The following is a 17,823-nucleotide window of genomic DNA, read 5'->3' as shown; positions in this document are numbered from 1 at the left end:
GCCACACAAAAACAATTGAAAGTATACAAAACTAATGTATTAAACATTTTAGTAACAAAACAATTATTTTTTTATATTTACTAGTCAGAGTATGGTTTACTCATAAACTCATCTAAAACACAAATTATGTTTGCGGGTAGTCAAAGATTGCTTGGTAAGCTGGACGTATCTTCACTTAATCCTTTTAATGTCAATGGTACCAATATTCAATACAAAAAATCCGTAAAAAATCTAGAAGTACTAATAGACGAAAATCTATGCTGGAAAGCTCATACTAATAAGCCACAAAATATTTTTTAGTCTACTCACTTAGAAGGTTGTAAAAATTCTTACCCTTTAATACTAAATGCACTCTTGTACAAGCATAACTACTACCCATTCTAGATTACGCTGATGTTTCCATGACTGATTTATGCTGTGAGCAACTCGATAAACTTGAATGACTTCAGAATACATGTATAAGGTACATTTTTGGTCTTAGGAAATATGACCACATTTCTGATTATCGTAGGCAACTGAAATGGCTCAAAATCAGACAGCGGAGAGACTGTCACTCCCTCTCACTTCTGCTTCATGTTCTTCATAGTCCTAACGCTCCTATATACCTGCGTGAAAAATTTTAACGCTTATCAGTTCATGGTTTACCTCTTCGTTCTAATTCTCAAAGCACTCTCTTAATACCCATCCACAATTCCTCTTTCTTCTTTAACTCATATAGTGTCCATGCGGCTTGACTGTGGAATCATCTCCCATCCACCATCAAAGATGTTACTACATTATCTCTGTTTAAATTCTCGTCTGAAGAAACATCTCCGTTCTCTTCCCTAATCTCTCCTTCTTTACTTTTTGCTCTTTCCTCTTTTTTTCCTTTTTCCTATTGAGTAATAGTTTTGATTTAAGGTAATTTATAAATAAATACGTTTATTTCTATTTTGATATATCTTTAGCTTTTAAATCTTTATTTTCTATTAAATATGTTCTGTAACTTGAATTATAAAAATAAAACGATTGTTTTATGGGTTGGTTGGAAGAAATTGCCATTTGACAATAAGCCCGCCAATGTTTAAATGACATTATGTACAAAAGTTAAATAAATATATTTGCATAAAATTTTAAATAACGAAATTGATTCTGCTGATCTATAATTACTCAGATTCAATAGTAGACAAAATCATATTTTTTACCATCTCTTCAACAATTGAATCTGGGTAAAATAAAAAACATTAATCATGAACATACGAATACATACATAATTACTGACATCGTAAAACTAAATGGGTGTACTGTCTTTGAGGAATTTTCTATATTTCATATTAAAGAGATGAAAAATGTCTGCGTGACCGGAGAGAACAGTATTGTAATAATGACATGACAACAATTGCTTTTATAACAACTGCCAGATTTGATTCAGGTTAATTTTTTTATTTCGTTTTATTTATTACGGTTTACGAACAATAAACAATACGTACGACATTGGTATACTAATCACAATAATGGTAATGTCTCCAGGAAGAATGTTTTGCCGTACGTTGACATTCATCAATCTCCCGGACTCCCCACGACCAATGTCAGAAATGGGCGAAGACAATATATTATTTGGCCTAACCGCATAACCACATGCCCATAATTCTGACGTGAGGTTATATATTTTTTTCGAATTTAGTAGTGTAACCTGTGTGCCGAGGAAGTGTCGGCCTTTTCCCAATAATCAATTTTCTGTTGGAGTTTTAAGAAGTTTAATGATTCACGGGGCAATATGTGTGGCTGTTTTTTAATCGCGTTACCCCACAAACCTACTTTATTTCTGCTTTATGGTTATTCATTATAATAATAATAACACTTAAGTATTGTTTTTTACTGTAATTTTATCAATAAAATAAAATTAATCAACAATATGCATTAACCGGCAAGGATGCATTCTGTCTCTTCTCCTTTTTAATATGTACTCGGAAGCCATTTTTAGTGATGCGCTAAATGAACTAACAAACGGCATTAGCATAAATAGACAAATTATAAGCAATATCCGATACGCGGGTGATACTGTCCTAGCAGATAGTATGAAAAACCTGCAGCTATTATTGGACAAAGTTCACATGGCTAGTTTGAATATAGGGATAGAGATGAATATTTCCAAGACTAAATGTATGATTATTCGGAAAAAGCCTCAAAATTTCCCAACGACTTTAAAACTTGGAGGGCAGGCTATTGAGCAAGTCCATCAATCTAAATATTTAGGGTGCGGGCTGAATGATAAATGGGATCACTCGCAAGAGATCAAAGTCAGAATAGAGATGGGTCGAGACTGCTTTTTCGGGATGCGTGGCCTTCTTTGCAGTAGAGACTTTAATTAAGACCTCCAAATGCGCATTGCTCGATGTCACGTCTTCTCAGTACTTTTTTACGGCGTCGAAACGTGGACACTCGCCCAAAACACTTCAAAAAAGATCAAAGCCTTTGAAAAGTGGTGCTACAGGAGGATATTAAAAACCTCCTTGGTGGATATACTTCGAAACGACGATGTTCTCCGACGGATAAAGAGGTACTGAAGACCATAAAGAAAAGAAAACTTGAGTACTTTGAGCATGTGATGAGAGGCGAAAAATATAAAATTTTACAAGTCATTCTACAGGGAAGGATTGAAGGAAGACGCAGTGCAGGTAGAAGGCGCATCTCTCGGCTTAATAACTTGCGCGACTGGTTCCATTGCAGCACTGTCCTTGTTTACGGCAGCTGCAAACAAAGTAAGAATCGCAACGATGATTTTTAACCTCCATTGGAGAGAGGAACCATAAGAAGAAGAAGAACAATATTTTTAGGATATCCAAATTTTTGTACACAAGAACTGGATTCAACCTAGAATTTAATTCAATTAGGAAGTTCAGTATTTTTTTTTATTCGTTAATAGACTATTATTAAACTACGTAATTTTTTTTATTTATTATTTTTAAATATCGTATTATCAACGTTTTGATTTTTTAAAGTCTGTATTTCTGAAATAACTCCGCTTGTGACGTCAAAGGTTCTCTTCCGCTTATTCTCGATCAGTTCTGCCCATTGGTTCGTTGACGGCAAGCAAACCGGAAATCTTCAATAACTCTCTTATCATTGGTTGATTTGTATGAGCCGGTGACGTCGTTAAAAGTAGTTCATTTTAATTAAAATATTTTTTATTATTTTCTTTGTACATTTTCAGGAAACTTTACCGTGAAATTTAATGCTCTAATTTTTACCGCGCGCCAGAAAAAACGGCTGAAGTTCCTCATTCAACTCAACAAATGTTTAGACTTCTTTATTCCATTATATCAAATGTTCTTCATCTCCATTGTAACACATTAAAATGAATTTGAATTATTTTAACCACTTACATTATTAATAATAATTGATACTATCTCGAATTTCCAAATCTTAACCGCTAGATGTTGTCACGGCTGTTTTAACTGCCAAACATTACTCCCACTCCATGTCAAATTCAAATAGCCTAATTTCTCTTTATATTTTATAAACAGTCTTCTGTGATAAACAATAACTACTTCAAAACATTTAAAATTAAAGTCAATCGCTAATAAAGCAAAAATCTCCAGCTTGAAGATGATTTTTGTCACTTCCAGTGTGGGATACGGGTGCCCTCGATAGCCATCGATGTACTTACCTCAAAACTCGAAGACACATGATCGATAACGTATCTCCGTAATCTTGGGATAATTTATATTACTGTAGCGTCATAGTGTAGGTATCAGTGGCGAACGGTGATTTTATTTACAGGTAAGCTATAAAAAATATCATTTAGGTACATAATATTTATAATGTAAGTTATATATACTATAAATTGATATTATTTATGTGTTTCTGTATGATACAACAACTCTTATCTTTGAATCAACTCAAACGACGCAACTTTGTGATATATTATATTGTGTAGCTATATTATCCTTTAATTTAACTCATAATTTATAAAAAAGTTCATAAAAAATAGCACAATGAATTCAGTCAGTAGAAAATATTATCATTATGATTGAAATGTCAACTGGCCGATTTGTTCTAGAAATGAATAATGCCAAAAACGTCATGTCAAAAGTATCATCTCAAAGAAAAATAGTCCTTGAGAAATAATGTTAGAAATACTATTTTCCAAATCGAGAATCTTCAAAGAATTTGTGTAATCTGCAAGTTTATTTTAAGAGAAAAATCCACTTTAGTACACTTATTTGTATGAAGAAATAAGCTGAAGTAATCGGCTAGTTCTCTGGCTGCTTGCTGGCGCTGGGCGCGCTTTATTAATATTATTATTTATATTCGGAGAAAAATACAAACGGTGGCAATGATTTACAAGAAATATAAATAATTTGTTTGTTTTTCTGTAAATAAAGTTACCGTAAAACATTATTATGGATACTCAAATATAATGGCAAGCTGCGCATAATCGCTTCTGGCAGGTATGGTTTACGTATCTTCCGACAGAAATAACATTTTATTGATTGCAAAATATCCCAAAGTTTTATGATGATTGTTGTATTTTCTTCTTCTTCTTTTTCACATCCACTCCTAATTGGAGCATGCGGACATCACTATTTGCCTCCAGGAGACCCTGTCGCCAGCCAGTATTTTCGCCCCTTCCCGCGTCAATCCAGCGCCCCTTCATTCTGCCGAATAAAGTGGAAAGATCGTCATCGACGGCCTTCCAGGACGGCGTGAGCCCGCAGGTTTAAAAAAGAGGCAACTTGAGTTTAGGCTTTCCCGAGGGATGCGCAGCACGTGTCCAATCCAGATCCACCGCCGCATCCCCAAGACGCTCGTGATAAGAGGCTGCTGCGTCCGTCCGTTCTCAGTCAATCAACTCAATGTTAGTTATAAAATCGAAACACCTTATACCTAATATTCTTCTCAAGCACTTACTCTCAAAACTCAGAAGTTGGGTGTTTTGAGCTTTGGTAAGGTGCCAAGATTCACACCCATATAGGAGTCCTGGCATTATACAAGAGTTGAACTTCGTTTTGACCGCGTATAGACTAGAGTTTCAGACAACAAGCATCATGTTAAAAGTTGCTCCAGCAATTCCTAAGCGGGTTGCGAGCTCTTTGTGCATGCTTTCATCCTCAGCTATGTGAACACCCAAGTATTTAAAGCAGTCAACTTTCTCAATCCTCTGTCCATTATTATATTGTATTTTCATTCAGTGCTTTTGCCATTTAATCAACAAAATATTTGTCTTAGCGTTCAAATTTACACAGTCATAAAAGTAAACAGAGTACACAATAAACCAACGAAATTTTTTAAGCATATTATTTTTATCTGCAGTTTTTACGAGTGTCTTTCGGGATTCGGTAGTACGACCATAAATTAAATTCAAAAGAACCATGTCAAAACAGTTGTTCATACACCATTGTACGGTTTTGGGTAACGAGCTTGTTAAAGCTGTTTGGAGTATTCTTCTGTTATTTTTTTCGTAATTAGTAATATCTCACGTATTGAGATTTATTCATATTCATCTGAAGAAGTAATAAACACAGCGGTGGTATGATGTACGAAACGGCCATATAATTGTTAATTTCCTTTTTTCTAACAAAATGAGCGGGTTACGTAAGTACTTTCGAATTTTAAAACGCATGTTGAGTGCACTCAAACCTAGGCACTCAAAAAAATTAACTGAAATAAACCTAGGCACTCAAAAAAATTAAAACTCTAACAAATAAAAATTCTGTCTCTGTCGAATAGTGGCGGGCACTTTCAAATCGTTCCGCGGGCACCATGGTTGGGAACCTCTGCTCAAGAGTATCAGAAGAAAATTGTCATCATACTAGTAAACAGTTATAAAGATAAATAGGAATATTATTTCTAGTTTAACAAGTTTGTCGTTCATGTAAAATAACATTTTATATTTTATATTAATTACATGTTGCAAATCATGAGATTATTAAGGGTACTCTTTTATTTATTTATTTATGGTTACATATTTATTACAGCAATTTACATATTGTTGGTTGTGTAGGTACGTACATGTATTTTATTGGTGAGTAATCTTAATTGTCCAGCTACGGATAGATTTCATTTTCTAAAACAATAAATACATTTTTTTCTATTTAAAGTTTATATTTGAAGCACTAACTTTGTGGTTATTCTTTTTTTAATTTTTTTATTCATAAATTTCATAAAAAGTACGTGTTTTTGTAAAATTCTAAACATACCTACTTTTACACATCTAGTAAATGTTATCACTGTAACTCTCCAAAAAAAAGAGACTAACTCTTGTGCTTGGAGAGTGACTTACACTGTTTTAGTTGTTTATTTAAAAGAGTTTATATAATTTTAAATACGAGTACTCGAAAAAGAAAAATAAAAATAAATACATAGGATATATAAAGAAAAAACATAAAACAATAATACATTCATACTAATTAACATTTAATGTTGTTTTTACTCGAGTTCAAAAAATTTCTTTAGATTAACTATAAATTCATTTATTGATATATTATTTTTAATAGTTTTTGTGAAAATTATTATAATTTTGTACACCTTTGAAGACAAAACTATTTTGACCATGACTTGTATAGAATTTAGGAATTTTAATATTATGTTGGTATCTGAGTGCTTATTCATTTCAAATTCTTTAATTTTTTTCTTTTTTACAAATTTGTACAATATAATTTATTTTATAAAGTGTCATAGAGTTAGTGTTATAGAGTGTCTACTGTATGAACCTTAAATATTTTATTTCGTATTGAATATTGAGGGTCTCTTTAAAATGACTTTAATAATTAATCTTTGTACTATTTTAAGAGGGTTTATTATATTGGCATATACTCCACCCTATCCTACAATACCAAATTGTAACAAAGATTGTACAATTGAGTAATAAGCTATTTTTAATGATTGATTTTTAAAATATTCCTAGTTGACGAAATGTGGATGTTCAAAGATGGGCAGAATGGTGAATGTTACACAGTATAAGTGGCCACTTAAACCAGCCAATGACAGGTCACAAGCCCTATAAACGCCTAGACTTCCATATTCCCTTCTCAAAAATGTTTTCTCTCTCTGTTGAAATAAATTTAAATATGAACAACTCCCTAGGAAGGAAATCCAGTCAGTCTGCAAGCATTTAGGCATACTCAAACATTGTTATAAAATAAAGTGTTCAGTGGACTCAAATCAATGTTTGATTTCTTTTATTTTTAGTTTAAATATATACGTTAATATAATAAGTTAATAAGTACTACAAAATAAACACCAAATCAACCAATAATGTAATATTTTTGCCACACAAATGCTTAATATTAAATAAAAATAATATTTAGCTATTTTATCATGACACAATAATTACACTTTACAAACATTTTAAAATTACAATTCTAATACCTACCAGTTACTTTTTTTTTACCGTTTACTAATATTTTTATCTATGTATCTCAATGACGCATAATTAGGCAGACAAGTTACTATAGTCCTTAAAATAAAGCTTGATTTAAATGACATTTGTCAGAAAAAGTGACGACATAACTTTGTAGTAACGTCAAAGGAGTTATTTATATTGACACACGAAAAATCATTCGTATCTGGCGTGTTAATTTATTTTTTAATACAATGCTTGACACATAAATAAACATTTACATATAAAATCAGCTTTAAAACTAAATAAATCTAATTATTAATGACGTTATTACAAGGTTACATCATTTTGCAAAAACGTTGGAGATGGGACCAATTGATCAATGTGAATTGATCGAATAAAAAATAATTCGTTTGATGTTGTTCATGAAAAGGGTATGAATGTCTTATTTTTGGTAAATTATTGTGTTAAACACACTATAATAGGCTTGTTTTTGCGTTTTTTGTATCAATTTTTGGAAACAGAGTTTCATGATTGCATGAAATAACTGATAAAATCGATTTGATCAGTGATCATTAATTTCCCATCGCTAATGAAATTAGTTAGACAGCTGTCATTCTAATCAAGCTATATTTTGAGAAAAATATTTTGAGTTTGTCCAATTTTTTGTAGACAAGGATTGGATTCAACTCCCTGGGGAGCTGCTTATATTGTAATATAACACATTACAACAGAGATGAAGAACATTTAAGAGAAGGTAATATAGAAGTCTAGGCATTTACAGGGCTTATGACCTGTCAATGGCTGGTTTAAGTGGCCACTTTACACACTGTGTAACATTCACCATGTTGCCTATGTTTGAACATCCACATTTCTTCAATTCTTCTATCTGTTGATTTTAGTTATGTAAAAGAGCTGAACCCTTTATTGTTGTGAAGAGATTCATCTGACTGAATTATTTCACATACTAGGCAACGCCTGAAAACAATTTTCCAATTTTTAAACTTCTTCTTGGACCAGTTGGTTTCATTACAATATTTGAGTTTGTCCAAATGTTCGTAGACAAAAGACTGGATTTCACCCCCTCGGGAGTCATTAAAATTAACAAGTTACAACAGGGATGGAGAATACCTTAAATAAGGGAATATGGAAATCTAGGCATTTACAGGGCTTATGACCTGCCATTGGCTAGTTTAAGTGGCCACTTTACACAATGTGTAACATTCACCATTCTGCCTATATTTGAACATCTATATTCCTTCAATTCTTTCATCTGTTGATGTTTGTGAAGTCAAAGAGATAAAACCTTTATTTATGCGGGTGAGATTCATCTAATTGAATTATTTCACCTACATACTAGGCAACGCCTGAAAATGTTATTTTTTCAATTTCTATACTTCTTCATGGACCAGGTAATTTATAAACATTATTTTGAATTTGTCCAAATTTTTGTAGACAAGAACTGGATTCAACCCCCTGGGGAGCTGTTTATATTAACATATTACAACAGAGATGAAGAACATTTAAGAGAAGGTTATTTAGAAGTCTAGGCATCTGCCTATCCTTATGTTTGAACATTCATATTTCTTCAATTCTTCTATCTGTTGATTTTAGTGAAGTAAAAGAGCTGAAACCTTTATGGTTGTGAAGAGATTCATCTCACTGAATTATTTCACATACTAGGCAACGCCTGAAAACAATTTTTCAATTTTTAAACTTCTTCCAGTTGTCTATTTTGTTGTTATACATTTAATGTAACATTTTTTATTTTGTTTATTTGTTTGACTGACAACAATACAATTTTCAAAATACAACTAATGTTTTTCTCCATCCAAAATTACTCATAAACTCATCCGTAATTAAAAATGCTTTTTAATATTTGATTCCATGTCGCCATGGGATATTTGATATTTAACCTTCGTCAATGTTCAACCAGTTCTTCGAATTAATAACTGACAGTAATCAAAAGATTCATTTTCTATTCAAATTGGAATCATTTATGTAAATCTGGTGTGCGATCAAATGCCTTCATGAAAGGGAAAGTCAATTAATCAAATCACTTCTCGTTTGTACACTACACAAAATATCTACTAAGCTTCATCTATGTACATACTCTCTGGAGCAGGGGTTCCTAACCTTTTTGAACTCTAGAGCACATTCTAAAATACCGGTGGGGTGGCGGGCACCACCTATTTTTAATTGACAAACTCTTTCCATAACTTCTCATTTTCCCATAATTTATTAATAAATAATAAAAAAAAATGTTTCAAATACTAAAAACAAAATATTAAAATTGCATACACACAGAGAAATGTATTTATCATCATCACCATCGTTCCTTTTCCGCACCTAATGGTGCATGGGGCACTGCATTGGTACATCAATCGCAGCGTATCATGATCATTTTGGTTATATGAAGGTAAGATCATCAGTCTTACGCTTCAGGTACCAGTCCAGGGATTAAAAAATATTCTAGTTAAATACCCATTTAAATAAATATTTCACATCAACCATGCCGGGAATCGAACCCGAGACCTCTTGCATGGCAGGCTAACGCGCCGACCATTACACCACGAGGCCGAAATGTATTTACAAAACATAAACAAAGTAAACAAAAAACACAAATACAAAGAAAACATTTTATAAAAAAATATAACATCAAAATGTCAATGTGATCTTTCGCATTGCATATGATTGGCCAGTGCCTGTTAATTAGGAGATTTATCGGCTCAGTTCGTGGCGTTCGTTCACTTCGGGTTTTCTGAGTGTACAAGGAGTGATGTGCAAATAACACTCCCCGTTCCAGGCCAGCGTGAAGAGTGCAGTCCGGCTCGCCGCTAGACAAGTTGCGACAAGTACTGTCAGCAAAGGAACCACTCAGACATACAATGTCGCAAACATACAAACGTATTTAATATAAACCTAGGCACTCAAAAAAATTAAAACTCTAACAAATAAATAAAAATTCTGTCGCTGTCGAATAGTGGCGGGCACCTTCAAATCGTTCCGTGGGCACCATGGTTGGGAACTTCTGCTCAAGAGTATCAGAAGAAAATTGTCATCATACTAGTAAACAGTTATACAGATAAATAGAAATATTATTTCTAGTTTAACAAGTTTGTCGTTCATGTAAAATAATGTTTTGTATTAATTACATGTTGCAAATCATGAGATTATTAAGGGTACTCTTTTATTTATTTATTTATGGTTACATATTTACTACAGCAATTTACATATTGTTGGTTGTGTAGGTACGTACATGTTTTTTATTGGTGAGTAATCTTAATTGCCCAGCTACGGATACATTTCCTTTTCTAAAACAATAAATACATTTTTTTCTATATTAAGTTTATATTTGAAGCACTAACTTTGTGGCTATTCTTTTTTTAAATTTTTTATTCATAAATTTCATAAAAAGTACATGTTTTTGTAAAATTCTTAACATATCTACTTTTACACATCTAGTAAATGTTATCACTGTAACTCTCCAAAAAAAGAGACTAACTCTTGTGCTTGGAGAGTGACTTACACTGTTTTAGTTGTTTATTTATAAGAGTTCATATAATTTTAAATACGAGTACTCGAAAAAGAAAAAGAAAAATAAAAACATAGGATATATAAAGAAAAAACATAAAACAATAATACATTCATACTAATTAACATTTAATGTTGTTTTTACACGAGTTCAAAAAATTTCTTTAGATTAACTTTAAATTTATTTATTGATACGAGTATATTATTTTTAATAGTTTTTGTGAATATTATTATAATTTTGTACCCCTTTGAAGACAAAACTATTTTGACCATGACTTGTATGGAATTTAGGAATTTTAATATTATGTTGGTATCTGAGTGCTTATTCATTTCAAATTCTTTGATTTTTTTCTTTTTTATAAATTTGTACAATATAATTTATTTTATAAAGTGTCATAGAGTTAGTGTTATAGAGTGTCTACTGTATGAACCTTAAATATTTTATATAGACCTTTCGTATTGAATGTTGAGGGTTTCTTTAAAATGACTTTAATAATTAATCTTTGTACTATTTTAAGAAGGTTTATTATATTGGCATATACTCCACCCTATCCTACAATACCAAATTGTAACAAAGATTGTACAATCGAGTAATAAGCAATGTTTAATGATTGATTTTTAAAATATTCCTAAATCTAATAATTCATTATAATAAAATAAATAAAACAACTTTGTTTTTAACAGCTATTTTTTTTTTCTACCGGCCGGTTTCAAGGCAAACAAGCTTTTTCGTCAAATCTTGGAAATTAAAAAAGCGATTCATAATAAGAAAAAAATAATTAATAACCAAATAAACAATATTTCTTTTTTTACATTTTTTTTATTACATTTTTTTTGCACCACAACAGGCCAGGAGGGCTAATTACAGTGGTGAATTACATCACAGAGCACCCAGGCTTGAAAAAAATCATATTTTAATTTGTTGTGTTCTCACCGGAAATCGAACCCGGAACCTTCCGTGCGTGAGTCAAGCGTCTTGACCACTACACCACGCAGGCCGCCAAAGTTTATTCCTTTAGTCCTCTCCTGTCTAGCTTCGAAAATATTGATATCAAATTACCACCCTTGTGAGGAAAAATGGAGGTTATTTTTTGTGTTTAAAAAAGGTGGTTTTTGAATGTTCACAAACAACATTGGTTTTTTTATGGATCGCAATCAGATTATTTCATTGAATTCCTTATAACTTATACCCATTTATTTCTTTGTACTGAGGTTTTGGTTATACTAAAATAAGGTCAGCTAACATTCGATACATTTTTTAAAATCGTATTCCTGACTTAAGTCCATCCCTGAGCAGAGTTTGACATTTGCTAAAAGAATTCTTTATTTGAAAATAATGAATTATTTTATGTTTTGCAATTCAAACATAAACATTCAACTACGTCACAAGTTCACTCGGATAAACCAGTATGTAGTGTTGTGATACATTTTCGGTTTTCGAAACTCAACTCTCCAATCAGCAGAACTCGCCTAAGAACTTGTGACGTCACGTTAGTTTGATAGTCTATTTACAAATAAAAAACCACAGAACTTCCTTATTTTTCATAAATTTCAAATAGTTTCTCTTATGCAATAAAAAGAAAGGCAAGTAATAAACAATAAATAAATAACGTTCAGTGCAACAATGAAGGAAAATACTTTTGAGAAACGAATATCTAAATTTAGGCATTTACAGGGCTTGTGACCCTGTCATTGGGGTGAGATTCATCTGGCTGAAAATCCAGTCTTGTGTACATATTTTTTTAAACTGCCAAATTACAAAAAGTTAGTTTCAAAACAAAACTAGTCGACAATTTTGGCGAAGAAAGCGTCTTTAGCGGAGTAAACACATTTTTGCAATACTGTTATCATGTTATCCACATCTTGATTGATAACATGATAACAACATGATAGTCGATTATTGTAATGGTATCTATGCAGGTCTACCAATGAACAAAATGACTCGCCTACAGTCTGTATTAAATGCTGCAGCGAGATTTATTTTCGAAATCTCTAAGTTCTGTCAAATCACTCCTCTACTTCGGGAATTGCGCTGGCTACGTTTTCCACAGAGGGTGAAATACAAACTCTGTTGGCTTATTTATTTATTTTGTTCATTAACGCCCAAAAGGCATTTACAAAATATGAAAATGAAATATATGCTAACATACTAAATAATAAACACAGAATATACAGAAAAAATATGTGAACTTAGTTACAAAGGATATAATAAAAAGTTTTACAAAGTAAAAAAAATATATACAATATTAAAAAAGGTATGCAAGAAAAAACAGTAAGCATATAAACAAAAAATGCAAAGATATAAGCTTATGAAATAAATTCTGTAAAGCAAACAATAAATAAAGTGTTACGGTAAGAAAGAAAGACATTTTTAAGTTAAATTAATAAACAAGCAAGCATGTATTATCACGAAAAAATAAGAAATAAAAATATGTATCTATGAAATGCTTATGTATAAATCACTTTACAACTCAGCTTCGGAATATCTAAGCGAACTATCATTCCAGATGAACTAGCTGACAGGCGTCTTACGCTTACATCAGCTTCGTCTACAGCGAGAGAAAAAGTAATTATACCTCTACGCAAACAGCGCACTAAATTCAGTGAACGCGCATTTGCAATTGCAGGCTCTATGGCATGGAATGCTCTCCCACAGAGGTGCGAGGCTGTCGAAGTGAAGTGATGTTTCGGAAAAACTTAAAACCCACTTGTTTTCAAAATCATTTAAATAAATCCGTAGCATGTGAAAACAAAATAAATTGTTTTAATTAAATTTATTTATCTAGAGAATCTCTATGTAAAGCGCCCTTGAGGTATTATATTATGAAAATGGCGCTATATAAGTTATCCATAATAATAATAATAATTGATCTTAATACGCAACAATGTATTCCTTAAAGCAGTGTTACATTTAAATTAGTTGCAACAGAGAGACAAAACATTTTTAAGAAGGGAATATGGAAGACTTTGCATGTACAGGGCTTATGACTTGTCATTGACTGGTTTAAGTGGTCGCTTTAAACTTTGCGTTACATTCACTTTTCTGCCTACGTTTAAACATCCACATTTCCTCAACTCTTTCATCTTTTGACTTTTATAAAGTAAAGGAGCATAAACCTATATTGATGTGAGTGAGATTTATCTAGCTGAATTATTACACCCACTAAGCTACGCCTAAAAAAAACCTTAAATTTGTATACTTTATTTTTCAGAAGAAAATATTGCATCTTTGTTGCAATAGGATTGAATCTAAATATCTTCTAGGAGTAAAATCCAGTCTTGTCTACAACCATTTGGACTATTCAAAAGAGATTTTAAGTATTCATGTTGGCATAAGATGGATTATTTCGAGTAAAGGAAATGCGACAGACATCACACGTGTACAATGTACACAGAATTATGATGAGGTGACTTATGCACATAACACTTTTGCGTTATTGTGCACCTTTATATGTAATGTACCGAGTGGAAGGTAAAAAACGAATTTCGTAATAGTGTAGAAAAATAAAAAATCTAAGCAAACTTACCATATTACAAAACAAAACACTAAGAATTATTTTAAAAGAAAAAACCGATGCACAAAAGTAAATTTAATAGTACTTATATATATGGCAATGCGTTAGCTGATTCCCGACAGTAGGTATATTTTTTTTTTGTCACAGCGCAAAATTAAATTCGGAAAAGAATTGAGATGGACTGATCTTAAGTAGTTTTTTTCGTTTTGTAGTTTCATTTAGTTTGAGTTAATTATTAATAATCCTTTTTTAAGCGATGCGTTTATACCGAAATCGATTTGGCGATTAACCTGTATGTTAGTTGAGTTTCAAGCGGACACTGACCCCAGGTGACAAAATAATAAATAAAAAAGTTTTCAGAACTTCAAACAGGTGCGAAAGGGACAGGATTAAAGTTGGCAAATTATTTATTAAGCTATTATCAAACGGCCAAACCATATAGGCAAATAATATTTTAAAATGCGTCAAAATTTGTGTTTAATATTATTAATTCCATATAACAAAGAATTTTGGAAAAAAAATATCAAAGCATGAACATGATCACAATACCAGAAAAATGGTAAAAATCGGCGAACCATTTAGAAAAAAGGTGAAGTCGCAAAATTCAATTTTATTCAAGGCAGTAAAAAAATATTACATGGGGAAAAAACAATTATGAAGATTTTTTTTTTTAAATCAAACAGAAATTTGTGTTAAACAACTTAAAAATGACACATATGTTCATCCGGACAGCTCAGCTCCAGTCGAAAAAATATGATTACAGGTACCCATATTTTTTTTTTTCGTATTTTCATCACTATTTACGTTTCTCTGAAGACTCAAACCATGGGTTTTTTGTATCAACCAAACAAGACAAACTTTAGCTAAACTAACTCTAATGCTCGGACAACGTGCTTTGCTATTTAAATTTGTTGCAACAGACAGGGAAAACATTTTTGAGAAGAGAATTTAGGAGTCTAGGCATTATCAGGGCTTATGACCTGTCATTGGCTGGTTTAAGTGGCCACTTTACTGTTTTCAGGCGTTGCCTAGTAGGTGAATTAGTTCAGCCGGATGAATCTCACCCACATGATAAGGATTTAGTTATTTTACTTCTCAAAAGTCATCAGATGGAAGAGTTGAGGAAATGTGGATGTTCAAACACAGGCACAGTGTGTGAAGTGGCCACTTAAACCAGCCATTGACAGGTCATAAGCCTTGTAAGTGCCTAGACTCTTATATTTCCTTCTCAAAAATGTTTTCCTTTTCTGTTGCAACAAATTTCAATATGAACAACTCCCTAGGGAGAATATCCGTCCAGCCTGCAAGCATTTGAACATACTCAAAACATTTTTGAACGTGCAATTCGTATACTAGCAGTTTTACGATATATATATATATATATAAGACGGCGTACTGATGAAATAAATGCAGCGTATCTCGATCATCTGTTACACGAAGATAAGATATTAGAAAATAGTGAAATATTGCAGCGCAAAAACACCCGTCAGCAAATATTTCATGTCGGCCTTCCCAGGAATGGAGCCCAGGACTTCAAGCATGGAAGGCGAACGCACCAGCCACTGCGAGGCAGACTTCAAATAACGAACCAATAATGGATTACAGACATTATAAAAAAAAATGGAACTCTACTATGGCTCTTATGGCGTTTTGCATTTTTCACTGTCACTAGTCAGTTTTCTTTGGTGAGTTATCCTGATTGGTGGGTTGACTTACCTTGATTGATTCAGAAAAACTTGTGACGTCATGTTATATGCTCGATTGTAGAATAATCTTCTCACTAATGTTAGAGACGCCCCTTCTTTATTTACATTAACATCAAAATTGAAATCTATATGTTTGAGTTGTTACTTTCTCCTTCTTTCCTTCCCCTCCCCTCTCCTCTCTTCATAGTACCATCATATGTGTATACTAGCGGACCCGACATTGTTGTCCTGCCAGAACGTAGGCTTGCCTGTTATTACCTTCGAAAAAGACTTTTCATTGATAAGCAGGTTCCTAGGTACTTGTTTATGATTGAATTCCAAAACTAAAAATAATTCATTTTCAAATATAAAATTATTTTTGCAAATGTCAAACTCAGCTCTCTTCACCAACAGGGGTGCACTTTATTCATGAATGCGTTAATCAAAAATGTATTGAATTTTTGAATAATATTTGAGTACTTCCAAAAATCCAGTAAAAGGAAATAAATGGGAAGAAATTTTAAGGAATATGAGGACAGAATCTGATTGGGATCCATAGAAAGCAAATGTAAACATTAAAAAAAATTTTTTTTTTAAATATCGTTCCATTTTTTTCCCATATGCATTCTCATCGAATGCAACCCCGGTAGGTCGATGAAAAAAAGTTTTATGCTTCGAACTTTTTTTATACAAATTCGATTGAAAATTTTAATATTTACGAACACGCGCAGCGCGCAGAACTACATTTCGCTGAAAACCCCACGTAAATCGGAAGTCGTTTAAGAGGAGTTCTGTGATATCACACGTACAGAAGAATTATATAAATAAAGATAAAGTGTTAAATAAATAACATTGGATGTTGTCCATTTTTATTAATTATTTCACACATTTTCGAGAAACTTCGACGTAAAATTAAATGCTCTCATTTTTACAGCGTGTAGAAAGATATTTTTTATATCAAATTTCCTGTACCACTGAGCTTACTCATATGCTACGATTGAAGTGGCAATGCAGTACCCTATGCTCCATTGGATGTGAATGAGGAAATCAAGAAGAAAGATAAATGATTTCCTTGACAGCCTGTACAAGTGCATCTGGCGAAGGATGAGTTGAACTTACAATACAAATAATCTGCATAGTATTTATATTCGTCGGGTTTCTTAAATACTTGTTTTCCGAATGTTTGTCATAGTACGTGCTTTAAATTAAAAGCTTTTGGAAGCTTACTGTTGACTTTACAACATACACGCAAGTTCCTTACAAGAACGCAAGAGACTAAAGTCAATAAACAATGCAAGGTAATTTGTTTTGGATAATAATTATCATGTTCAAATACAAAGAGATCTTGTTCATTGACCCAGCTGGTAGTTCAAACCTTAAGGAGAGGGAGTAAGTTAGCGAGCACGCGAGAGTTGGGTATTTTAAACGATGCACAAAAACACGCATTTTGTAGGTAGATGTATCGACAATACGTCAAGCGATGCGACGTCCATCCGGCTCCTTTCCATCTCAGACTTAATTTTAAAAAAATAACATATTATTATGAAAGCAAAACTTTGTTCTTAGTGTTACACAATTTTCAATATTTTACAAGAACACTACTACAGTTTCGGGAGAGCACTCCTCACATCGACGGGGGATGAAAAACTCTTTTTTTTTTAGTTGAGTTGAGTTTTATATCACCTGTCGATGGTAGGAGTGCTCTCCCGAAACTGTAATAGTGTTCTTGTGAAACAATAAAAATTGTGTAACACAATAACAAAGT

General features: G+C 32.4%; 1 protein-coding gene across 10 annotated transcripts in view; it reads left to right on the top strand.

The window, feature by feature from the left end:
- Positions 1 to 17,823, top strand: part of LOC148279711 (uncharacterized) — a 294,377-nt gene that overhangs the window by 53,225 nt on the left and 223,329 nt on the right. The window lies entirely within an intron of this gene.

The sequence above is a fragment of the Micrasema longulum genome, unplaced genomic scaffold, assembly GCF_059751315.1.
Source record: "Micrasema longulum isolate JH-2025_06_02 unplaced genomic scaffold, ASM5975131v1 h1tg000678l, whole genome shotgun sequence".
NCBI classification, from domain to species: domain Eukaryota; kingdom Metazoa; phylum Arthropoda; class Insecta; order Trichoptera; family Brachycentridae; genus Micrasema; species Micrasema longulum.
This window is presented reverse-complemented; position numbering and strand designations above follow the sequence as displayed.